General features: G+C 45.6%; 1 long non-coding RNA gene across 1 annotated transcript in view; it reads left to right on the plus strand.

Moving 5' to 3' along the window:
• The window catches only part of LOC138750342 (uncharacterized), a 195,589-nt gene that overhangs the window by 14,100 nt on the left and 155,029 nt on the right, over positions 1-26,460 (plus strand). The window contains exon 3 of the long non-coding RNA XR_011349271.1: positions 13,052-13,180. This is a non-coding gene — a long non-coding RNA (uncharacterized lncRNA). The remainder of the gene's footprint in view (positions 1-13,051; positions 13,181-26,460) is intronic.

Consider the following 26,460-nt stretch of genomic DNA (forward strand, 5'->3'; position numbering starts at 1 on the left):
GCAACATTCTGGTAAACCTTCTCTGCACTCTCTCCACTCTGTTTATATCCTTCCTATAATTAGGCGACCAGAACTGCACACAGAACTCCAAATTAGGCCGCACCAACGTCTTATACAATCTCAACATCACCTCCCAACTCCTATATTCCATGCAATGATTGATAAAGGCCAGCATACTAAAAGCCTTCTTCACCACCCTATTCACGTGAGTTTCTACCTTCAGGGAACAATGTACCGTTACTCCTAAATCTTTCTGCTCTTCTGTATTCATCAATGCTCTCCCATTTACCACATGCGTCCTGTTCTGATTCTTCTTAGCAAAATGAAGCACCTCACACTTATCAGCATTAAATTCCATCTGCCATTTTTCAGCCCACTTTTCTAAGCAGCCCAAATCCCTCTGCAATCCTTGAAAACCTTCTTCATTATCCACTATTCCACCTATCTTAGTATCGTCTGCATATTTACTAATCCAATTCACCACCCCATCATCAAGTTGCCACAAAAAAATCTAGCATATAAATTAGATGTAAATAAGGGAAATGAACAACACAATGAGCCTGGTGTCAGAGTATCTGCCTCACTCTAACGTACATCACCGTTAAACCTTCTCCCCAATATGAGCCTGATGTCAAAGTATCTGTCTCAGTCTACCGTACATCACCATTAAAAAATCTACCCACTGTCAGAGTATCTGCCTACGTCTATCATATCCCACCATTAGACATTTTCTTAACAGTGAAACCAGTGTCACTTTGTCTGTCATAGTTTACTGTACAGCACTGTTAAACATTCTCCCCACTGTCAACCCAGTGTCACACTATCTGCGTCAGTTTCCCTGACACCACCAGTAAACCTTCTCCCCACTGTGAACCTGGTGTCATTGTTTCTGCCTCAGTCTACTGTACTTCATTGTAAAACATTCTCCCAACTGTGAAACTGGTGTCAATGTATCTTCCACAGTTTATAGTACATCACTGTTAAAGCTTTCCACTACTGTGAACTTGGTGTCACAGTATCTGCCAAAGTCTACCTTACATCACCAGTAAACCTTCTACCCACTGTGAGCCTGGTGTTACAGCATCTGCCACAGTTTGTTGTACACCCATTAAACATTCTCCCCACTATGAACATGGTGTCACAGTATCTGCCTCAGTCTACCGTACATCACAGTTAAACCTCATCCCCACTGTGGGCCTGGTGTCATGGTATTTATCTCAAATGACCATACATTGCCATTAAACCTTCTCCCCACTGTGAACCTGGTGTCACAGTATCTGACACAGTTTATCGTACATTACTGTTAAACCTTTTCATCCTGTGAACCTTGTATCACAGTATCAGACTCAGTCTACCATTCATCATCGTTTAAGCTTCTCCCCCTGTGAATCTGGTTTCACAGTATCTGCCTCAGTCAACCGTACATCACTGTTAAACTTGCTCCCCACTTTGAAGCTGGTGTCTGAGTATCTGCATACGTCTAATATACATCACCATCAAACATTCTTCCAACTGTGAAACCAGTGTCACTTTGTCTGCCCCAGTTTTTTGTACACCACTGTTATACATTCACCCCATTGTGAACCCGGTGTTACAGAATCTGCCTCAGTTTCCCTTACATCACCAGTAAACCTTCTTCCCACTGTAAGGCCAGTGTTATTGTATCTGCCAACATCTACTGTACATAACCGTTAAACCTTCTCCCCACTGTCAACCTGGTGTCACAGTACTGCCCTAGTCTAGCGTACATCACCGTTAAAATACCTTTTCACTACTGTGACCTCAGTGTCACAATATCTGCCAAAGTCTACCGTACAGCACATTAAACATTCTCCCCAATGTGAACCTGCTGTCACAGTATCTGACATAGGTTATAGTACATTATTGTTAAACCTTTTTCCTACTGTGAACCCCCATTGTCTTAGTATCTATCTCAGTCTATCGTACATCACCATTGAACAATCTCCCCGCTGTGAAGCTGGTGTCAGCGTATCTGCCTCTGTCTATTGTATCCCAACATTAAACATTCTCCCAACAGTGAAATCAGTGTCACTTTATGTGCCACAGTTTTCTGTACATCATTGTTTATCCTCCACCCCCTGTATACCTAGTGTCACAGAATCTGCCTCAGTCTACCATACACCATAGTTAAACCTTCTCCCAACTGTGACCCTGGGGTCACAGTATCTTACACACTTTATTGTACATCACAGAAAAGCGTTCTCCTCATTGTCAATTTGGTGTCACAGTATCTGCCTCTGTCTTCCGTCATCACCATTAAACCACTCACCACTGTGAACCTGGTGTCAGTTTATCTGCCACAGCTTATTTTTCATCACCCTATAAACTTTTTCCCATTGTGAACCCGGTGTCACGGTATCTGTCTCAGACTCCCGTAAATCACCGTTGAACCTTCTACCCACTGTGTACCCGGAGTCACAGTATATGCCTCAGTCTACCGAACATCACCATTAAAATGTCTCCCCACTGTTAACTCTGTGTCACTGTATCTGCAACAATGTATCGCGTTTCACGTTTAAACCTCGTCCACACTGTGAACCTGGTGTCACAGTACCTACCACAGTTCGTTGAACCTCAATGTTAAACCATCTCACTAATGTGAACCCAGTTTCACAGTATCCGTTTCAGTCTACCGTACATCACTGTTAAACCTTCTACCCACTGTGAACCCGGTATAAAAGTACATGCCAGAGTTTATTTTGTATCACTGATAAACCTTCTCCCCACTGTGAACCAGGTTTTCACAGTATCTGACACAGTTTATCGTACATTACCTTTCTCAATGTTGTGAACCCGGTGTCACAGTAATCGGTCTCAGTCTACATTAAATCAATGTTAAACCTAATCCCCACTGTGCACCTGGTGTCACAGAACCTGCTACAGTTTATCGTATGTCACAATTAAACCTTCTCACTACTGTAAAACCGGTATCACTGTATCTGCAACAGTGTATCGTATAAAACCGTTAAACCTCCTTCCCACTGTGAACCTGGTGTCACAGTATCTGACAGTTTATCATGTGTCACTGATGAACCTCCCCACTATGAATCCGGTGTAACAGTATCTACCTCAGACTCCTGTAAAACACCGTGAAATCCTCTCCCCACTGTGTACCCGGTGTCACAGTATAAGCCTCAGTCTACCAAATATCAGCATTAAACCTTCTTCCCGCTATGAAAATGGTGTCACATTATCTACCTCAGTCAAACATACATCACTGTTAAACCTTCTTCATACTGTGAACCTGGTGAAATAATATTTCCCTCAGTCTCCAGAAAATCACCATGAGAATTTCTCCCCACTGTTAACTCTGTGTCACTGTATCTGCAACAATATATCTCGTGTCACGTTTAAACCTCATCCACACTGTGAAACTGGTGTCACAGTACCTGTCACAGTTCATTGAACCTCAACGTTAAACCATCTCACTAATGTGAACCCAGTTTCACAGTATCCGTCTCAGTCTACCATACATCACCAATAAACCTCCTCCCCACTGTGAACCTGGTTTTCAAAGTATCTGACACAGTTTATCCTTCATCACTGATAAACCTTCTCATTGATCTGAATTCGGTGTCACAGTTTCTGTCTCAGTGCGCCATACATCATCGTTAAAGCTGTCTCCCATGGTTCCCCACTGTTTCCCATCAGTTTCCCATTGTTCCTCAGCTATTTCCCACCAGTTCCCCACTTTTCCCCATGGTTCCCCACTGTTCCACTAATTTCCCAATATTTTCCCTACTGTTCCCCCATTCTCCACAGTTCGCTATCTGTTCCCCACTGCTCCCCACTATTCACCCCATTTCTCCACTGTTCCTCAGTGATCCTCACTTTACCCCATCTCTTCCATCCATTTATCAATTTTTCCCACTGTTGCCCTCAATACACCATTGTTCCCCAACTGTTCCCCACCTATCACACACTTTTGAACAATGTTGCACACTTTCTCCAATGTTCGCCTTTTGTTCCCCATTGCTCTCCCCGTTACCCTGTGTTCCCCTCCGTTCCCCACAGTTCTTCACTGTTCCCCACTTTTCTCCAGCTGTTCCCGAACTGTTCCCCACTGTTACCCTCTGTTCCCTACTGTTCTCCATTTCTCCCACTTTTCCCTTCTGTTCCACATCTCTTCCCCACTGTTCCCCACAGATCCCAACTGTTACCAACAATACCCCATGGTTCCCCATTGTTGCCCATCAGATGCTCTTCTTTCCAATCTATGCCCCATTTTTCCACACTGTTTCGCACAGTTCTCCAGTGTTCACCATCTGTTCCCAACTGCTCCCAGGAATTACCCACTGTTCCCCATGGGTTCACTCTGTTCCCCATCTGTCCCCACAGTTCTACAGCTGTCCCCCCTGTTCCACACTGTTCCCTACTTTCCCCCACTGATCTGCATCTGTTCTGCCAAGTGCAAGTGAGGACAAAAATGGAAGGTTAAGCCAAATGAATGTGTGGCTGAGGGGCTGGTGTAAAAGATAGGGTTTTGGCTTCTTGGACCATTGGGGTCTCTTTTGGGGAAGGCATGACCTTTACAAAAAGGATGGGTTACACCTAAACCCAAAAGGGGTCAATATATTGGCAGTTAGGTTTGGTGCAGCCGTCGGATGCGGTTTAAACTACTTTGGCACTGGGATGGGAACCTGTATGATAAGCAAAGGACAGGAAAGATAAAATAGGAAAAGTTGGGTTAGGCAGTGTAAGGAAAAATCAGAAAGAGCAAGGAGGGTGAAAAAAGCAAATCTGAAGGCTTTATATCTTAATGCAAGAAGCATTCGGAACAAGGTAGATGAATTGGGTGTGGAAATTGAGACAAACAAATACGATTTGATTGGGATTACAAAACATGGCTGCAAGGTGGGCAAGACTGGGAGCTTAACATCCCGGGGTATACAATATTTTGGAGGGGTAGACAAGAAAGAAAAGGGGGTGGGGTAGCTTTGATGGTGAGAGAAGGAACCGACACAATTGACAGGAAGGATATTAACTCGGAAGATACGGAATTTATATGGGTAGAACTGAGGAATAGCAAGGGGTGGAAAATGTTAGTGGGGGTGGTATATCGGCCTCCAAATAGTAATGTAGAGGTGATAATAAGGGAAATTAGAGAAACATGCAATAAGGGAACAGCTGTCATTATGGGAGACTTTAATTTACATATCGATTGGACTAGTCAAATTAGTAAAAATACTGAGGAGGAGGAATTCCTTGAATGTTTACGGGACGGTTATCTAGACCAATATGTCGAGGAACCAACTCGGGAGCAGGCCATTTTAGACTGGGTATTATGCAATGAAAATGGCCTAATCAGCAATCTTGTTGTACGCGGCCCTTTGGGTAGGAGCGATCACACCATGATCGAATTCTCACTCGACATGGAGAGTGAAGAAATTATCACCGAGACTAAAGTCCTGAATTTCAATAAAGTGAATTATGATGGTATGAGACGGGAGTTGAGTAAGATTGATTGGGTGGTTTATGGTGGGTGGGGGGGGGGGGTGACGGTGGATAGACAATGGAAAGCATTCAAAGATCTAATGGAAGAATTGCAGAAATCATTTATACCGATTTGACATAAAAGTAAACCAAGAAAGGTGACTCAACCGTTGATAACAAAGGAAATTAGAGACAGCATTGGGTCCAAAGGGAGAACATATCAATTGGCCAAAAAAAGTACCAAATCCGAAGACTGGGAACAGTTCAAGATGCAGCAAAGGAGGAGAAAGGGATTAATCAAGAGGGCAAAAATAAATTATGAAAGTAAGCTTGCGGCAAACATAAAAACCAACTGCAAAAGCTTTTATAGATATGTCAAGAGGAAAAGATTGGTGAAATCCAGAGTAGGTCCCTTGCAGGCAGAATCAGGGGAATATATAATGGGGAATAAGGAAATGGCAGACCAATTAAATTCTTACTTTAGATCTGTTTTAACAAGAGAGGATACAATAACCTCGCAAGGATGTTGGGAAACATAGACACTAATGCAAGGGAGGAACTGAAAGAAATCAGTATCTCTAAGGACATGGTCTTGGGAAAATTGAAGGGATTGAAGGCCGATAAATCCCAAGGGCCTGATAATCTACATCCTAGGGTACTTAAAGAAGTGGACATTCAGATGCTTTAAAAATAATTTTCCAGAACTCGATAGACTCAGGATCAGTTCCCATGGATTGGAGGGTAGCTAATGTTACGCTACTATTTAAAAAGGCGGGTAGAGAAAAAGTGGGGAATTATAGGCTGGTGAGCCTTACATCAGTAGTGGGCAGAATGATGGAATCCATTATTAAGGATGTAATAGCGGAGCATATGACTAGCAGAGAAGGGATCGGACGGAGTCAACATGGATTTACAAAAGGTAAATCGTGCTTGACAAATCTATTGGAATTCTTTGAGATGGTGACAGGTAAAATAGATGGGGGAGAGCCAGTGGATGTGGTGTACCTGGATTTCCAAAAGGCCTTGATAAGGTTCCACATAAATGACTGGCATGCAAAATCAAGGCTCATGGGATTGGGGGCAAGGTATTGATGTGGATTGAGAACTGGCTGGCAGATAGAAGACAGAGAGTTGGGATAAACAGCTCATTTTCTGAGTGGCAGGCGGTGACCAGTGGGGTGCCACAGGGATCTGTACTGGGACCCCAGCTGTTCACAATTTACATTAATGATTTAGATGAGGGGATTGGATGTAATTTCTCCAAATTTGCAGACGACACTAAGCTAGGAGGGGTTGTGTGCACTGAAGAGGGGGTCAGGAAGCTCTAGTGTGATTTGGATAAATTGGGGGACTGGGTAGATACATGACAAATGCACTACAATGTGGATAAATGTGAGCTTATCCACTTTGGTAATACAAACCGGAGGGCAGATTACTATTTGAATGGCAATAGATTGGGAGATGGGGAAGTGCAGAGAGATCTAGGGGTTCTTGTGCACCAGTCACTGAAGGCGAGCATGCAGGTACAGCAGGCGGTTAAAAAAGAAAATGGTATGTTGGCCTTCATATCAAGAGGATTTGAGTATAGGAATAAGGATACCTTACTGCAGTTGTACAGAGCCCTGGTGAGAGCACACCTGGAGTATTGTGTGCAGGTTTGGTCGCCTTATCTGAAGAAGGATGTTCTTGCAATGGAGGGAGTGCAAAGGCGATTCACCAGGCTGATACCTGGAATGACAGGAATAACTTCTGAGGAAAGATTGCACAATTTGGGATTGTACTCGCTAGAGTTTAGAAGATTGAGAGGGGATCTCATAGAGACATATAAAATTCTGGCAGGACTGGACAGAATGGATGCGGAAGGGATGTTTCCAATGGTGGGGGTGTCCAGAACCCGGGGCCATGGTTCGAGGATAATAAGCAAACCATTTAGAACCGAGATGAGGAGGAATTTCTTTACCCAGAGCGTGGTGAATCTGTGGAATTCATTGCCACACAGAGCAGTAGAGGCAGGTTCATTGAATATATTTAAGAGGGAATTAGATATATTTCTTCAGTATAAGGGAATTAGGGGTTACGAGAGAAGTTCAGCCATGATCTCATTGAATGGTGGAGAAGGCTCGAAGGGCCGAATGACCTACTCTTGCTCCTATCTTCTATGTTTCTATGTTTCTGCCCTGTTGCCCATTTTCCCCAATCTTCCCCCCTGTTCTACACTGCTCCCCACTGTGCCACTCTGTTCCTCATTCTTCCCCTTAGTTCTTCACTGTTCCCCACTGTTCCATAGTGTTCTCCATTTGAACCCCCTGCTCCACACTGTTCACTATTTTTCCCCAATATTCTGCATCTGTTCCACCCTGTTCCCCTCTATTCTCCAGCTGTCCCCATTCCACATTTATCCCACTGTTCCCCACTGTTCCACCACTATTCCCCACTGTTCCCGACTTTTTCCCTCTGTTCCCAGCTGTTCCCCATCTGTTACCAACATTTGTCCACTGTTACTCGCTTGTTTTCCACTGTTCGTCACCTGTTATCCACTGTGCCTCTCTGTTCCCCACTGCTCCTCATTCTTCCGCCAGATGGGGAACAGCTGGTGAACAGAGGGGCACAGTGGAGAACAGAGGGGAAAAGTGGGGAACTGTGGGGAATAGTCAGGAACAGGTGTGAACCACTGGGGAACAGAGGTATATATGGGGAACAGTGGAGAACATTGGGAAAAATGGGCAACAGTGTGGAACAGTTGATGGGGAACAGTGGGTTAAATGGGGAACAGAGGGCAAAAGTGGGGAACAGTGGGAATAATGCATAACAGTGGGGAAAATTTGGGAACCGTGGGGAACAGTATGGAACCGGGGGGACAGCTAGAGAACAGTGTGGAACCGTGGGGAACACTAGAACAATTGGGATCAGAGGGGAATAATGGGGAGCAGGGGGTATAATGTGGAAAGGAGAACTGTGGGGAACAATGTTCTGCACTGTTCCCCAACGTACCCCATGGTTCCCCATTGTTGACCATCAGAAGCTCATCTGTTTTCCAACTGTTCCCCACTTTTCCACACTGTTTCCCACACTACTCCACTGTTCACCATCCATTCCCCACCGTGAAATATAAAGTGTTCACAATCCTTTCTCTGGAGACAAAGTTTTGAAGAACAGGTTCATCTTTATTTCGAGTCTGCAGAGTCGGGTGTCCCTGGTCTGGGGACATACCGGAAGTTCAGAATCATCACTCTTTTCTACAGTCCCGCGCTCAACATCACCCCACCTTCATTTACCTTCTTCCAATCAGAATCCCAATATATTACAACATTCTCCTTCTCCCTTCCATCAATCCATACATTGCCTGTTCATGTCTCTATTAGGCAATCGCAGTACGAGCTATAGACTACCTTAGGTCACTGTACCAACCTGAACCAGTTCCTTGCATCCTTGGGGCTTGAGATAAGAAGGGGCCCACTGGCTAGTACTGTCTACTCTCAAGCTCTTATCTACATACTTTGCATTCCATCATTTTTCACAGAATGGAGCGAGTTTAATCATATTCAACCGTTTTTCACAATTCCTCCTTTTTTCTCTTTATCATGTATTTCTGATTAAACTGCATTATTGTTCACCTTTTGTTTCCTCAAATTGTAACATGAGTTGAATTTGTCGTTGTTCATCTGCCATGGGATTTTTTAATACCACCTGCTTCGCTCCAGTAGCTGAGCAAATGGATCTTGTGATAAAACATCGTAGGATGGCTGATCCAATCAATAAGCCCACTAGAATCATTCAGCCAGATATAGCAGAGTGCATTAACCATGGCACCCAACCTCCGAAATTCCAATCTCCCCATGTCCAATCACCTCCTTTTTTATATTTATCTCTAGTCTCCTGGATCTTCTCTCTACACTTTTTAATATGGACCACCAAATCCGAGATATTAGCTGATTCATCCAGGATGTATGTGTAACATTCAGAACCAATTAAAGCCCTTTCTCTGTCAAAATAAAATCAAGGGCCATGCATTTTTGGAGGACTGTAAGTTGCATGGTGGCCATTTCTGTATTTATTGCCCAGACTTGGGATTGGACTTCCCCAAGCACCAGGTTCGTATCATTTACTAGTTCATCTAGGGTGGCTGCTCATTCTTGAATTTCAACCGCCCTTCATGCGGCTCCAAATGTTGGGAAAAACATCCACATGAGACGATCGCCTTCAGTCACCCTTTTGTTTTTTCCCATGGGATGAGCCTAATACAGATAGCTGGTTAAGATCAGGGACATGGGGAATTAAGTAGGCCAGGTAGGCATCCACTCCAACCTTTAAGTGTATGGGTCAATTTAAATCCTTTTGTCTGATTCCAACATTCCTTTTCCCCAGGTAACTATGAATAAATTTAACATACACACACCCAATATGTGCCATTTACAGGGTGCGGGATTCGCAGTCGTGTGACGGTCCAATTCTGCATGCAATTGGAAACTCCTCGTTGGTTCCTCAAAAGGAAGCAACACTCCAGACTGAGTAGTTGGTGACTTTGTTGGATCACCCTTTTTATTTATCTTCAGTGGTTGGATCACTGTTGCTGGACAAGGTATATATATCAAATAATACATGTAGGGAGAGAGGGACTGCTACTAAGGGGACTCCTGACTTGCCATGGTGTGGCATTTTCACACATACCCAACAATCTGTTTGATTTTGGTTCTTAGCATAATTAGTACATAGAGAGATAAAAGAATTTTAAGGTTCAACACACAAAGTTATATGTATGTCGAATTGAAATAGTAAACGTAAAAGTTTCATTATTGTAGTTTTCTTTTCTGTTCCTTTTTACTCCTCTTTCCTTACTTCTTTGGCTGGTGGTGGATCCAATGGTCCCTTTATTCTTTTTTTTAAAGTTTTTATTTTTCACACTATGATCCATATTGACCAAAATACACACAAACATTTTCCTCTTGAATATATACAGTGTCATTTTTCCCCTTTTCCCCCCTCCCTTCCCTCCCTCCTTCCCACCCCCTCCCCACCCACTAAACATTCAACATATACAATACAATAAACCCATTAAAAAATGTCATCACACAATGAAATAAGCAAGAAAATTGTGTCATCTACTTTTACAGACTGGGTCAGTTTATTTCATCTTCTTCTCATTCTGTCATTTTAGGGGGTAGAGGTCCGCGGTAGGACCTCTCTGTTGTGTTCCATGTACGGTTCCCAAATTTGTTCAAAAACTGATGATATTTATTAAATTATATGTTATTTTTCCAATGGAATACATTTATTCATTTCCATGTCTTCTTTGGCTTGGCTTCGCGGACGAAGATTTATGGAGGGGGTAAAAAGTCCACGTCAGCTGCAGGCTCGTTTGTGGCTGACAAGTCCGATGCGGGACAGGCAGACACGATTGCAGCGGTTGCAAGGGAAAATTGGTTGGTTGGGGTTGGGTGTTGGGTTTTTCCTCCTTTGCCTTTTGTCAGTGAGGTGGGCTCTGCGGTCTTCTTCAAAGGAGGTTGCTGCCCGCCAAACTGTGAGGCGCCAAGATGCACGGTTTGAGGCGTTATCAGCCCACTGGCGGTGGTCAATGTGGCAGGCACCAAGAGATTTCTTTAGGCAGTCCTTGTACCTTTTCTTTGGTGCACCTCTGTCACGGTGGCCAATGGAGAGCTCGCCATATAACACGATCTTGGGAAGGCGATGGTCCTCCATTCTGGAGACATGACCCATCCAGCGCAGCTGGATCTTCAGCAGCGTCGACTCGATGCTGTCGACCTCTGCCATCTCGAGTACTTCGACGTTATGGGTGTAAGCGCTCCAATGGATGTTGAGGATGGAGCGGAGACAACGCTGGTGGAAGCGTTCTAGGAGCCGTAGGTGGTGCCGGTAGAGGACCCATGATTCAGAGCCGAACAGGAGTGTGGGTATGACAACGGCTCTGTATACGCTTATCTTTGTGAGGTTTTTCAGTTGGTTGTTTTTCCAGACTCTTTTGTGTAGTCTTCCAAAGGCGCTATTTGCCTTGGCGAGTCTGTTGTCTATCTCATTGTCGATCCTTGCATCTGATGAAATGGTGCAGCCGAGATAGGTAAACTGGTTGACCGTTTTGAGTTTTGTGTGCCCGATGGAGATGTGGGGGGGCTGGTAGTCATGGTGGGGAGCTGGCTGATGGAGGACCTCAGTTTTCTTCAGGCTGACTTCCAGGCCAAACATTTTGGCAGTTTCCGCAAAGCAGGACGTCAAGCGCTGAAGAGCTGGCTCTGAATGGGCAATGTACCATTGCTGTATTCTTAGGCGATCTTCTGATTTCCAGGTTGACATTGTACATTTTTTTGCTTCAGCTAAGACTATCATAATAAATCTTTTTTGCACTTCATCCAAATTGAGGCCACATTCTTTACTTCTTATATTACTTAGAAGTAAGATCTCTGGATTTTTTGCTATGTTATTTTTTGTGATTTTATTTAATACCTGATTTAGATCTTCCCAAAACTTTTCCACTTTCTCACATGCCCAAATTGAAATGTACTGTTGTTCCCATTTCCTTCTGACAGTGAAAACATCTATCTGATACTGTTGGGTCCCATTTATTTAACTTTTAGCATGTGTCCATCACTTTTCCATTGTTTAGTCTGCTTTTTCTGTGGTCAATAGTACTAGATATAGTCCATTCCACTGGGGCTGAAGCTTTTCTTCTTTCCACGAATTAATCAGGACCCAGTCACCAGCATTCACAGAGTGGATAGGGAAATCTAGAGGAGGGCTCTGCACCAGCAGACCCTTAGCTTTATAATCTACAAGAGAATGAGAGACTAGCAGTAAATAGTTCCTTAAAAACACATCATTATTTTTGACTGTAGGTATTCCTTCTATCCCCCCCAAATATGGGAGTCCAAATAACATCTCGTAAGGGGATATTTAATGTTTTGTCATGGGGCTGGCTGAATTCTGAAAAGAGCTATTGTTAAGCACTTGGTCCAAGGTAATTTAGTCTATTCTTTTAGTTTTGTAATTTGCATTTTTAAAGTGGCATTCATTTGTTCCACTCTGGATGCCTTGGTGTATGCAGCTTCCATTTTATACCTAAGGTTTCACAGACCAGGCTGTGAATTTTAGAAGCGAAGTGCTTTCCGCGATCTGAATTGATGGATTCGGCTGTTCCATTTCGGAGTTCAATTTGTTCCAGAATTATATGCTTGTGCAGTGGCATTGACGGTGGGGAACGCTTCCACCCATCACGTGAAGTGGTCCACTACTACTAGTAGAAATTTCCATCGCTGGACCTTAGGGAGTTCGGTGAAATCCACGTATCCGCTGAAATGGCCAGATTGGTAAAGGTTGTCCTCCTCCAGGCATAGCTTTCATAACTTTCTTATTAACCTTTAAACAGAACACACAGCGGTTCACTGTCTGTCTTGCAAGGATATAGACTCCTCTGCAGGCATAAGTTCGTAAGAATGCATCACACAGTGCTTGCGCTCCCCAGTGGGAGCGTGAGTGCAGTTCCCCTAGTATCTGCGGGGTGATTTCTTTATTTAACAGTTGTCTTCCATCGGGGAGCCAGCATTTTCCGTCTTTTTTGCTCCCATCTTTTCCATTTGTTCTTCTTCAGGGAGGGAAAAGATAGGACCTTCTTCAGCCCTTCTCTGAGAGGTATCAGAGCCATCATGTGAATGCACTGTTCCTGATCGTGCTGCTTGTCGGGCCAGTTCATCAGCCATCCGATTTCCTCGTGCTTCTGGTGAGTTTCCCTTCTGATGTCCTGGTACATGTACTGTGGCAATTCTTTCTAGTTTGATTAATGCTTCCAAAGTATTTTCAATTAGTTGCTCATGAGTCAGTTCTTTTCCTCTTGCTGTTGTCATCCTTCATTCTTTCCAAATTTTCCCAAATGTGTGTACCACTCCAAATCTGTATATATGGTACCTTCCTGCCCTTCCAACAGTTCCCCACAAGTCCGCAGAGTTCCCCATCAGTTCCCTATCTGTTCTAAACTGTTTCCCACTGTTCCTCACCTATTCCACACCTATTCCCCACTGTTCAACCTGCTGTTTCCCTCTAGTTCCCCACTTTTCACCACTGTTCACCATGGTTCCCCACTGTTCCCCTCATTTCCCAATCTGTTCCCCACTTTTCTCCACTGTTCTCCCATTCTCCACAGTTTGCTATCTGTTCCCCACTATTCCCCTCTGTTGCTCACTGTTCCACAGAGATCTCCATTGTTCACCATCCCTTCCTTCCATTCCTCAATTTTCCCCACTGTTGCCCTCCATAGAGTACAGTTCCCCAACTTTTGTCCGTGTTCCCCACTGTTCCCCACCTGTCACACACTTTTTACCACTGTTCCCCACATTCTCCAATATTCGCCAAATGTTCCCCACTGCTCTCCCCTGTTACCCTCTGTTCCCCACTGACTCATTCTTCCCCTCTGTTCCCCACTGTTCCCCCACAGTTCTTCACTGTTCCCCACTGTACTCCAGCTGTACCCCATCTGTTCCCCACAGTTACCCATTTTTTCACTCTTCCCTACTGTTCCACATCTGGTCCCACAGTTTTTCACTGTTCCCCACTGTTCTCCCGCTGTTTCCAAACTGTCCCCCACTGTTGCCCATTTTTCCCAATTTTCCTCACTGTACCCCATTTTCCCACTGTACTCAACTGTTCCACATCTGTTCCCCACAGCTTTTCACTGTTCCCCACTGTTCCTCACCTGTTCCCCAATGTTTCCACCAATCCCAACTGCTTCCCAGCAGTTTCCCACCTCTTCCCCACGTTTCCCCACTGTTCCCCATCAGTGTCCCACTGTTCTCCAGCTATTCCCCACTGTTCCCCATTTTTCCTACTAATCCCCACTGTTCCACATCTGTTCCCCACAGTTCACCACTGTTCCCCACTGTTCTTCACCTGTTCCCTGACTTTTCCCCACTGTTCCTCACCAATCTCAAGTGTTTCCCAGCAGTTTCCCACCTGTTGCCCATGGATGTCCACTGTTCCCCATCAGTTCCACCGCTCCCTTTTGTTCCCCTCTGTTCAGCAATATTCCCCCCTGCTCCCCAATATTAACATCCATTCCCCATTGTCCTGTTGTGCTGCCCACGGTTCCACACTTTTCCCCATCTGTTCCGCTCTGTTGCCCATTTTTCCCACTATTCTCCACTGTTTCCCACTGTTCACGACTGTTCCTCATTCTTCCCCTATATTCCGCATCAGTCCCCCATCTGTTCCCCACTGTTCCCCATATTTCCCAATGTTCTGCACTGTTCCCCAATGTACCCTATCAGTTCCACACAGTTTTTCCCTGTTCCCACTGATCTCCAGCTCTTCCACATCTGTTCCCCACAGTTCTTCACTGTACCACACTGTTCTTCATCTGTTCACCAACTTTTCCCCACTGTTCCCCACCAATCCCAACAGTTTTCTAGCAGTTTCCCACCAGTTTTCCATGGTTCCACACTGTTCCCCATCTGTTCCACAACTGTTTTAAACCTGTTACTCACTTTTCCTATCTTTGCCATTGTTCCACATCTGTTCGACAATGTTCCCAACTGTTCCCCAATGTTTGCCTATATTCGACATCTGTCCCCCATCTGTTCCCAATTGTTCCCCATTTTCCCCAATGTTCTGCACCGTTTCCCAATATTCCCCATATTCCCCAATGTTCCACACTGTTCCCCAACAGTCCCCCCATTGTTACCCTCTGTACCCCATTGTTCCCCATTGTTGCCCATCTGATGCTCATCTGTTTCCCATCTGTTCCCCACAGTTCTTCACTGTTCCCCAATGGTTCTCCACTGTTACCCACCAATCCCTACTGTTTCTCAGCTGTTTCCCACCTGTTCCTCATGGGTCCTCACTCTTCTCCATCTCTTTTCCATCTGTACCCCACTGTTCCCCCCATTCTCCACTGTTCACCATCTGTTTCACACTGTTCCCCTGCTTCCCACTGTTCCCCTCAGTTTTCCAGCTGTTCCCGAACTGTTCAGCACTGCTCCCCTTTGTTCCCCACTGTTCCCCATTTTTCCCACTGTACCCTACTGTTCCACATCCATTCCCCACAGTTCTTCACTGTACCCCACTCTTATTCACCTGTTCTCCAACTGTGCGCACTATTCCCCACCAATCCCAACTGTTTCCCAGGTTTCCCACCTGTTCCCCATGGTTCCTCACTGTTCTCCAGCTGTTCCCCATTGCTCCTCACTGTTCCCACATTTGTCCTCAGTTACCCACTGTTTGCCCCCACCGCTCTCCACTGTTCGCCTTCTGTTCCACACTGCTCACCACTGTTCTCTAGCTGTTCCCCCCTTTTCCACATTGTATCCCACTGTTCTTCACCTGTTCCCCACCAATCCCAAATGTTCCCCAGCAGTTTCCCAACTGTTCCCCACGGTTTCCCACTGTTCCCCTTCAGTCCCCATCTGACCCCACTGTTTCCCATCAGTTGCACCATTCCCTTTTGTTACCCTCTACCCTCTATTCTCATTGATTCTGCAGTGTTCCCCATCTGTTCCCCTTTCCTCATTGTTCTCCCCTGCTCCCCAATATTCCCCTCCATTTCCTATTGTCCTGCAATGTTCCCCACTCTTCCCTATATGTTCCCCACGGTTCCCTACTGTTTCCCATCGGTTCCGCACTGTTTCCCATTTTTCCCACTGTTCCCCATTATTTCCACTGTTCTCCACTGTTTCACACCTGTTCCCTACTGTTCCCACTTTTCCCCACTGTATCCCATTTCTCCCATTTTGTTCCACATCTGTTCACCAAGGTTTCCAACTGTTCTCCAGTGTTCCCCTATGTTCCACGTCAGTGCCCCATCTGTTCCCCACATTCCCCAATGTTCCCCATCAGTTCTAAACTGTTTCCCACTGTTCTCCAGCTGTCCCCCCTGTTCCACACGGTTCCCCACTGTTCTCAACTGTCCACAGTTCCTCACTGTTCCCCACTGTTCCCCACTGTACCACACTGTTCCCCATTTCCCCTACTGTTCTGCATTCTTCCACACTGTTGCCCTTCAGTTCTTCACCTGTTCCCCAACTTTTCCCCACCGTTCCCCAGTAATTCCCACTGTTTCCCACAATTCCTCATTTTCACAACTGTTCCTCACTGTTCCACACTGTTACTTACTGTTCCACACTGTTACTTACTGTTCGACGTATGTTCGCCACAGTTTTTCACTGTTCTCCAGCTGTCGCCGAACTGTTCCCCACTGATTCCCATTGTTCCCCATTTTTCCCAGTGTTCCCCATCTGTTCCCCACAATTCTTCACTGTACCTCACTTTTCTTCACCTGTTCCCTAACTGTTCTGCACTGTTCCCCACCGATCCCAACTGTTTTCAAGCAGTTTCCCACCTGCTCCCTTTTGTTCCCCTCTGTTGTCATCTGTTTTGCAGTGTTCCCCACTTTCCCCATCTGTTACTATTTCCTCATTGTTCCCCCTGCTCCCCAATATTGTCTTCTGTTCCCAATTGTTCTGCAATGTTCCCAATGGTTCCACACTTTTCCCCAACTATTCCTCACTTTTGCCCTTTTTTTCCCAATTTTCCCCAGTTCTCCATTTTTACCTCACTGTTCCCCATTTTTCCCACAGATCCCCACTGTTTCCCATTTTTCCCACTGTTCCACATCTGTTCACCACCATTCCTGACTGTTCACCAATGTTATCCTATATTCCACATCAGTCCCCCATCTGTTTCCCACTGTTCCCCATATTCCCCAATGTTTCACACTGTTCCCCACCCTTTTCTAGATGTTCCCCATTGTTCCTCTCTTATCCACATCAGTCCTCCATCTTTTCCACACTCTTCCATGTATTTCCCAATGTTCAGCACTGTCACATTTGTGGCCCGAAATGTGTAGTTAATAAAACATCAAACACAAGTTTTATCAGGTAAACTTCTCCGAGTCTTTATTCTCCAGTTTCCTTTGTTCTCCTGCTTGTGCTCTTATCTCTCTCTCATACCACGTGACTTCCGGTACATCTCATACATATTCATTATCATGACATCCCTCCTTTAATCAGAAATAAACTTTACCTTCACTTACCAATATCCCTCGGAAACATACAAACATCGTAACTAATGGTAATACTATAACTCAACTACATAAAATTTACTTCCTACAGCACTCATACATGCACTTTATGATATAAGATTAAAATACTGTCCCAAAGTTCTTATTAAAACTATGGCACAAAGTCTTCGTATGGTTTGGGCACTTTCCAGTTTCGTTTCGGCCTGCTTGTGATATTGTCGTCGCTTCTCGGTTGTTCACTCTCACCGTCGAAAATACTGCTCGCCACGGCTTCGGGTGTTTCTGGCGCTCTAGTCACTTCATCAGGAGTGCTGGTAACTGCCTCTGGAACATCATCAGGTCTCTCAGTTTCAGCATCTCGTATTGGCCTTTCAACCTCTTCGCTCGATGTATCTCTGGACTGGTACCTTTTTACACCTGATACATTTCTCTTATACAGGACTCCAGTTGGAGACTTGACTGTCACCATACTGCCACTTCTGGATACGACAGTATAGGGTTGATGGTAATAAGGTGTGTCTAGCTTACCACCAGTTTCATGCCCCACTAGAACATTATCTCCTGGCATGATGTCTGAGTACCTAGCTCCACGTTTCGAATCTGTGTACAGCTTTGCTGCACCGTTCTTTTCAGCATCGTGGTCCCTCATCTCCTGGTTGTCTCGATTTCCTTTATTTCTGGCATTTTTGTGTGGATTTTTCTCCCAAAAAATGCTTCTGCAGGACTTTTTCCAGTGGTTGCATGAGGCGTTGCTCGATAGACAGCCACATAAGATAGCAATGCTTCTCGCCAATTTTGTCCTTCTGCGTGTGCAATCCTCAATCGTTTTTCAATGGACTGATTTTGTCTCTCTACTTCCCCGTTGGCTTGCGGCCATTTCGGAGTTACTTTATGATGGTGGATACCTGTGGTCCTCATGTATTCCGCAAATGTCTCTGAAATGAATTGTGGACCGTTGTCAGAGTATAATGTAACAGGTAATCCATATCTTGCGAATATCTCCGCTAACGCTTGTATTGTTTTTTCAGTGGTTGTGGACTTCAACACCACGTACTCATAGTATCTGCTGTAGTAATCTATCATTACCATAATTGATTCACCCGTCGGAAAAGGTCCAAGAAAATCAACAGCTACGTCGATCCATGGTCCTGTCGGGAGTTGCGTACTCCGGATCGGTTCTGGCGGATTACTCCTGCTTATGATTTGACATCCGTGAAAAGTTTTAACAAATTTCTCTGCGTCCTTATCACAACCTGGCCACCATACCTTGGTCCTGAGGTTTTGCTTGGTACCAACAATACCTAGGTGTCCTTCATGCGCTAAGGATACGATCTTCGGTCTCAATCTTTGCAGTATCACCAATCTGCAACCTCTTAATACACACTGTCCGATGCAACAAAGTTCGTCTCTAATGGGAATGTAAGCCTTGTGAGTACACTTGTCCCATTGTCCACTCTGTATGCATTCTCTTACTTCCATGAGTTCTGGATCACGTTCGGATTCTCTCGACTTCCTTCGTAGTCACAGCTTTCGGTGTCGACTGAATAGCTACGAAGCGTACAAAGCTCTCTGTTTCTGTTCCCAATTCTGACTTGGATTGTGGACCACCATCTTTCACCAATCTGGACAGCGGATCTGCAATGTTTGTTTTCCCTGCAATGTGGATCACTTTATATTTGTAGGGTTGTAGTCTGAGTACCCATCTCTCTATTCTGGCACATGGTTTGGATCTAGGTGCATAGATCACCTCTAATGGCTTATGATCTGTGATGAGTTCAAATTCAATGCCGTATAAATATGCATGGAACCTCTCACAGGCCCATACAAGTCTGAGTGCTTCTTTCTCTGTCTGAGAGTATCTTCCTTCCACATCTGATAACGATTTGCTGGCATAGGCAATGATTCTTGGTCCTCCATCATGCATAAACCAACACGGCTCCTAAACCAACTGGGCTGGCATCCGCTATGACTTTGGTTGATGCCGCCGGATCGTAATATCCAAGAGTTTTTGCATCTGTCAGGCTTTGCTTCAGCACTGTGAATGCTTTCTTCTGCTCAGATCCAAAATGAAATGGTACACCTTTCCTGGTTAGTTTCCTTAGTGGTTCTGCCACTGTAGCGAAATTAGGAATGAAGTTTGCAAAAAAATTGACCAATCCCAAGAAACTCCTCACCTCTGTTGCGTTCTGAGGTGCACGTGCCTCTACAATAGCTTTCACCTTGGCCTCTGCAGGGTTTAGTCCTTCCCGTGTAAGTTTGTGTCCTATGAAGTCCATCTCTGACACACCGAACTGCACTTGTTTCCATTCACGGTAAAGCCTGCCTCCTGTAGTCTAGATAGTACATGCCTCAACCGTTTGTCATGCTCTTCCATCGTTGGTGCATGGACTATGATGTCGTCAGAAATGTTGGCAACTCCAGGAATGCCTTGAATCACTCGATGGATTTCATACTGGTAGATCTCCGAAGCTGCATTAATTCCAAATGATAGCCTCTTGTAACGATACAATCCACAGAGTGGTAGACATGTGGAATGAGCTTCCGGGAGAAATAGTGGCGGCGGAGTCAATTGTATTATTTAAGAAAAGGTTGGACAGGTATATGGATGAGAAGATGATGGAGGGTTATGGGCATTGTGCAGGGAGGTGGGACTAGAGTGGGGTGTTTGGTTCGGTGCGGACTAGTAGGGCCTAATGGCCTGTTTCCGTGCTGTAAATTGTTATGTTATGTTACAGTGAGTCACAAATGTTGTTACATCTCGGGAACCTGGATCCAGCTCTAATTGATGATAGCCCCATTTCAGATCAATTTTTGAGAATACCTTGCTGGTAGTTAGTTCTTGAAGTATTTCCTCCACTGTTGGTATAGGGTGTCGTTCTCTAATTATATCTTCATTGGCCATTCTCATGTCAACACATAGTCTTATGTCACCCTTTGGTTTGGGCACAATCACTACTGGGCTGACCCATTGTGTCGAATGTTCCACCGGTTCTATAATGTCTTGTTCGATCAATTCTTTAATTTTGGCTTCGACTTTCCCACAAAGTCCAAACGGAGTTCGGTGCATTGGTTGTGCCTTGGTTTTGACCGTTTCATCTACCGCTAGCTTCAATTGTCGACCTTTCAGCTTTCCTACTCCTTGGAAGACTGCGGGGAATTCTTGCTTCATATCCTCGTATGACTGAATTGAATTGACACAAGCTCCAATATGAAGTATTGCCAGGTCTTGCGTTGTGCTTCTACTCAGCAATGGTTCTCCCCTCTCTTCTATGACCATAAACTCTGCTTCGGTATACTTATCTCCAGCTTCAACAGTTGCAGTAAAACATCCAATGGTCTGCAATGGCTTGGTTGTTGTGTATGGATACAGTTTCTTGGAACACTTCTTTGAGGTACAGATGATCTTTTTCCTTTTCAACTTCTCCCATAAATGTCGATCAATCACATTACTGTCACTGCCTGAATCTACAATGACCTGCACTGTCACTCCATCAATGATCACTGGGACCTTCTCATGATGTACTTCATTCAACGTAAATTGGTAACAACTCTGTTCCTCATGGGTATCATCATCGTCACCGTCTATCTGGCGAATGGTATCTTTCTTTCCAGGATACTTTCCTTTCCCCCAGGCTTTGCCTTTGGAAGTTGTACTCTTCCTCTTCTGGTCTGCATTGGACTTGCTTTTGCACTTGTTTGCAAAGTGGTCTTTACCTCCACACTTTCTGCAAACTTTGCCTTTGGCCGGGCAATATGGGTCTTTTCCAAAGTGACCTCGGTTTCCACATCTATAACACTCTACGTCCTGTGTCGACGTATATCTTGGCTGGTTATGGCTATGTGAGAGCCTCTTAACTTGCTGGCTTGAGTTGTCTTTCAGGGTCATGGTATGAAATTGCCCTTCAACAGCCTCTAATGCAGCAGCAATGGTTAAAGCATCGGTGAGTTCCAACTCACTCCCTCTTTCCAGTAGACGTCTTCTGAGTTTATCTGATCTGCAGTGCTGTACGACTTGATCCAATAATTGGTTGTCCAAATCAGCTGGCTTGTAATTGCATCCAACAGCTAGCTGGCATAGTCTCGTCACGTACTGAGCAATTGTCTGGCCATCTTCTTGTATCGTTCTTCGAAACAAATGGCGTTGAAATGTAGCATTCGGTGTTACTACATAGTGTGCATTTAATGCATCTACCGCTTTCCGGTATTCATCCTTTCTTCCAGTATTCAAAAGTGTCTTAAATGTTTCCCGAACTGCGGGTCCTGCAGTGAAAAGAAGTAACGCCCTTCTCTGCGCTTTTTGTTCAACTGTACCAGTATCTAGAAATAGGCCACGACTCTCAGCGTAGGATTCAAATTCTTCCAGCCATGCCTTCCACTTCACACTTACAGTGCTTGCATCACCCGTTGGGTCAAAATGAGCAATTCCACTATGTGTTAGAAAGTCACCGTCTGCTCCAGCCATGAGGAAATATTCCAGCCCCAAAAGTACTGAGTTAAAGAGAAAATACTTATCACCTTGAAGTTGTCTGTAATCCTCTGTAATCTTCTTTAGTCTTTAATTTTCTTCAAGCTTCTTTCATCCTTGTCGCCAATGTCACATTTGTGGCCCGAAATGTGAAGTTAATAAAACATCAAGCACAAGTTTTATCAGGTAAACTTCTCCGAGTCTTTATTCTCCAGTTTCCTTTGTTCTCCTGCTTGTGCTCTTATCTCTCTCTCATACCACGTGACTTCCGGTACATCTCATACATATTCATTATCATGACAAGCACTGTTCCCCATCAGATCCCCCTGGTCCCTTTTGTTCCCCTCTGTTCTCATCTGTTCTGCAGTGTTCCCCACTGCTCCCCATCTGTGCCCCTTTCCTCATTGTTCCCCCTGCTCCCCAATATTCCCCTCTGTTCCCCATTCTTCTGTTGTGTTCCCTACGGTTCTACACTGTTCTCCATCTGTTCCCCACTGTTCCCCATTTTTCCCACTTTCTCCATTTATTCACACCTGTTCCTCACTGTCCCCAACTGTTCCCACTTTTCCCCACTGTTTCCAATTTTTCACACTGTTCCACATCTGTTCACCACCGTACCCGACTGTTCCCCAATGTCCCCCTATATTCCTCATCAGTCCCCCATCTGTTCCCCACTGTTTCCATTTCCCCAGTATTCTGCAATGTTTCCCAATGTCCCCCATATTCCCTAATGTTCTGCTCTGTTCCCCACAGTTCTCTAGCTGTTCCCCACTGACCCCACCTGTTCCCCACTGCTCCCCACTATTCCCCTCTGTTGCCCACTGTTCTCCACTTCTGCAGACATCTCCACTGTTCCCCATCAGTTCATTCCATTCTTCAATTTTCCCTGCTGTTGCCCTCTATGCACCACTGTTCCCTAACTTTTTCCAAAGTGTTCCCCACTGTTCCCTTTAGTTCCCCACTTTTCCCCACTGTTTCCCATTTTTGTCACTGTTCCACATCTGTTCACCACCATTGCTGACTGTTCTCCACTATTCCCCTATATTCCACATCAGTTCCCCACTGTTCCCCCTATTCCCCAATGTTCTGCACTTTTCCCCTCATTACCCATCAGTTACCCACTTTTTTCCACTGTTCTCCATGTAGCCCCACTGTTCCCCTCATATCCCAATCTGTTCCCCACTGTTCCCTCATTCTCCACAGTTCCCTATCTGCTCCCCACTATTCCCCGCTGTTGCCCACTTTTCTCCACTGTTGCGCAGGGACCTGCACTGTTCCCCATCCCTTCCTTCCATTTCTCAATTTTCCCCACCGTTGCCCTCTCTGTTCCCCAACTTTTCCCAAGTGTTCCCCACTGTTCCCCACCTGTCACACACTTTTTACCACTGTTCCCCATGTTCTCCAATGTTTGCCATATGTTCCCCACTGCTCTCCCCTGTTACCCTCTCTTCCCCACTGTTACTCATTCTTCCCCTCTCTTCCCCACCATTCTTCACTGTTCCACACTGTTCCCAAGCTGTACACAAACTGTTCCCCTCTGTTCCCCACTCTTCCCCATTTTCCTCAATGTTCTGCACTGTTTCCCAATCTTTTCTAACTGTTCCCCGCCTGTTCCCCACTTTTGTCCACAGTTACCCAATGTTGCCCCATTCCCCACCATTCCCAATCTGCTTGCCACTGTTCTCCACAGTTCGACACTGATGCACACTGTTCCCAAGCTGTACCTGAACTATGCCCCTCTGTTCCCCACTGTTCCCCATTTTTTCCACTGTTCGCCATCTGATTACCGCTGTTCCCAACTATTCCCCACTGTTCTGCTCTGTTGCCTATTGTTCCCCATTGTTCTTCATTATTCTCCAGCTTTTCATGGACTGCTCCCCATCTGTTTCCCCACTGTTCCCCTTTGTTGCCCATTTTCCCTACTGTTCCACATCTGTTCCCCACAATTCTTCACTGTACCACACTGTCCTTCACCTGTTCCCGAATTGTTTTCTACTGTTCGCCACTACTCTCCACTGTTCCCCTCTCTTCTCCTCTGTTCCCAATGTTCTCCACAGTTCTGCAGTGTTCCCCACTGTACTCCATCTGTTCACCTTGTTCCTCAACTGTTCCCCACTGCTCCTCACTGTTCCCACCTGTCACCCACATTTGTCCTCTGTTACCCACTGTTCCCCCACTCTCCACTGTTCGCCATCTGTTCCACATTGCTCCCCAGTGTTCCCCATTGTTCCTCTCAGTCCACACTGTCCCCCAACTGTTCCCCACTGCTCATTACTGTTCCCACCTGTTACCCACATTTGTCCTCTGTTGCCCACTGTTCCTCCTGCTCTCCACTGTTTGCTATCTGTTCCACAGGGCTCGCCACTGTTACCCATTGTTCCTCTCAGTTCCATACTGTCCCCCACTGTTCCCAACTGTTCCCCACTTTTTTCCAACTTTCCCATTTTTGCCACTGTTCCACATATTCCCCTATATTCCACATCAGTCCCCCATTTGTTCCGCACTCTTCCCTATATTCCCCAATGTTCTCCACTGTTCCCCTCATTACCCAACAGTTACCCACTTTTCTCCACTCTTCCCCCATTCTCCACAGTTCACTATCTGTTCCTCACTGCTCCCCTCTATTCCCCTCTGTTCCCCTTTGTTTCCTACTTTTCCCACTGTTCCCTACTGTTCCACATCTGTTCCCCACAATTCTTCACTGTACCACACTTTTCCTCACCTCTTCCCCACTGTTCCCCACCAATCCTAACTGTTTCCCACCAGGTCCCCACTTTTCACCACTGTTCCTCATGGGTCCACACTGTTCCCCATCAGTACCCCATCTGCTTCCCTCTGTTCCCCACAGTTCTTCACTGTTCTCAACTATCCCATGATCTCCACATTTCCGCTGTGATCCCCATTATTTCCCCCTGTTCCTCATTGTTCCCGACAGTTCCCCACTTTTCCCCACTGTTTCCCATTTTTCCCACCTTTCCACATCTATTCACCACCGTTCCCGACTGTCCCCCAATGTTCCCCTATATTCTGCATCAGTCCTCCATCTGTTCCCCACTCTTCTCCATTTTACCCAATGTACTGCACTGTTTCCAAATGTTTTTCATATTCCCCAATGTTCCACACTGTTCCCCAATAGTTCCCCACTGTTCCCCAGCTGTTCCCGAACTGTTCCCCATCTGTTCCCCACTGTTCCCCTTTGTTCCCTACTGTTCCACATCTGATCCCCATTGTTCCCCACAATTCTTCACTGTTCCCCACTGTGCTCCACTCTTCCCCAGTGTTCAGCATTGTTCCCCACTGTTCCCCATGGGACCACACTATTCACCCTCAGTTTCCCATCAGTTCCCAATCTGCTTCCCACAGTTCTTCACTGTTCTCCAGCTGCTCCCCTCCTGTTCCACACTGTTCACCGCTGTTCTCAACTGTCCCCAGTCTTCTCCACTTCTCTTGCACAGTTCCTCACTGTTCCCCACTGTTCCTCACTGTTCCCCATCTGTTCTCCACAGTTCTTCAGTGTTCCCCACTGTTCTCCAGCTGCCCCCCTATTCCATGCTGTTCCCCACTGTTCTCAACTTTCCCCAGTGTTCTCCACTTCTCCTGCACAGTTCCTCATTGTTCTCCTCTATTCCTCACTGTTCCCCACTGTCCCCCATTTGTTCCCCACGGATGTTCACTGTACCCAACTCTTCTCCATCTGTTCACCAACTGTTCCCCACCAATCCCAACTGTTTCCCACCAGTTCACCACTTTTCACCACTGTTCCCCATCAGTTCCCAATCTGTTGCCCACAGTTCCCCATCTGTTCCCCATGGTTCTTGACTGTACCCTAATGTTCTCAACCGTCTACAGTGTTCTCCACTGTTTCACAATGTTCCCCACTGTTCCCTTGTTCCTCTGTTCCTCACTGTTCCTGACTGTTCCCCACTGTTTCCCATTTTTCCCATTGTTCCCTAATGTTCCACATCTGTTCACCACCTTACCCGACTGTTCCCGAATGATACCCCTATATTCCACATCAGTCCATCTGTTCCCCACTGATTCCCAGCTGTTCCCAAACTGTTCCCCAACAGTTCCTCACCTGATCCCCAACTGTTACCCACATTTGTCCACTGTTACCTACTGTTCACTCCTGTTCTCCTCTATTCACCATCTGTTCTACTCTGCTCTCCACTGTTCCTCATTATACCCCTCTGTTCCCCATTGTTCCTCACTGCTCCCCTCATGTTCCCTACAGTTTTTCACTGTTCCCCACTGTGCTCCACTCTTCCCCAGTGTTCAGCATTGTTCCTCACTATTCCCCATGGGACCACACTGTTCGCCATCAGTTCCAATCTGTTTCCCACTGTTCCCCACAGTTCTTCTGTGTTCCCCACTATTCTCCAATGGTTCCCCCTGTTCCATACTGTTCCCCACTGTTCTCAACTTTCCCCAGTTTTCTCCACTTCTCCTGCACAGTTGCTCACAGTTCCCCACTACTCCCCACTGTTCCCCAGTCATCCCCATTGTTCCCCACAGTTCCTCATTCTAA

The sequence above is a fragment of the Narcine bancroftii genome, unplaced genomic scaffold (assembly GCF_036971445.1).
Source record: "Narcine bancroftii isolate sNarBan1 unplaced genomic scaffold, sNarBan1.hap1 Scaffold_119, whole genome shotgun sequence".
NCBI classification, from domain to species: domain Eukaryota; kingdom Metazoa; phylum Chordata; class Chondrichthyes; order Torpediniformes; family Narcinidae; genus Narcine; species Narcine bancroftii.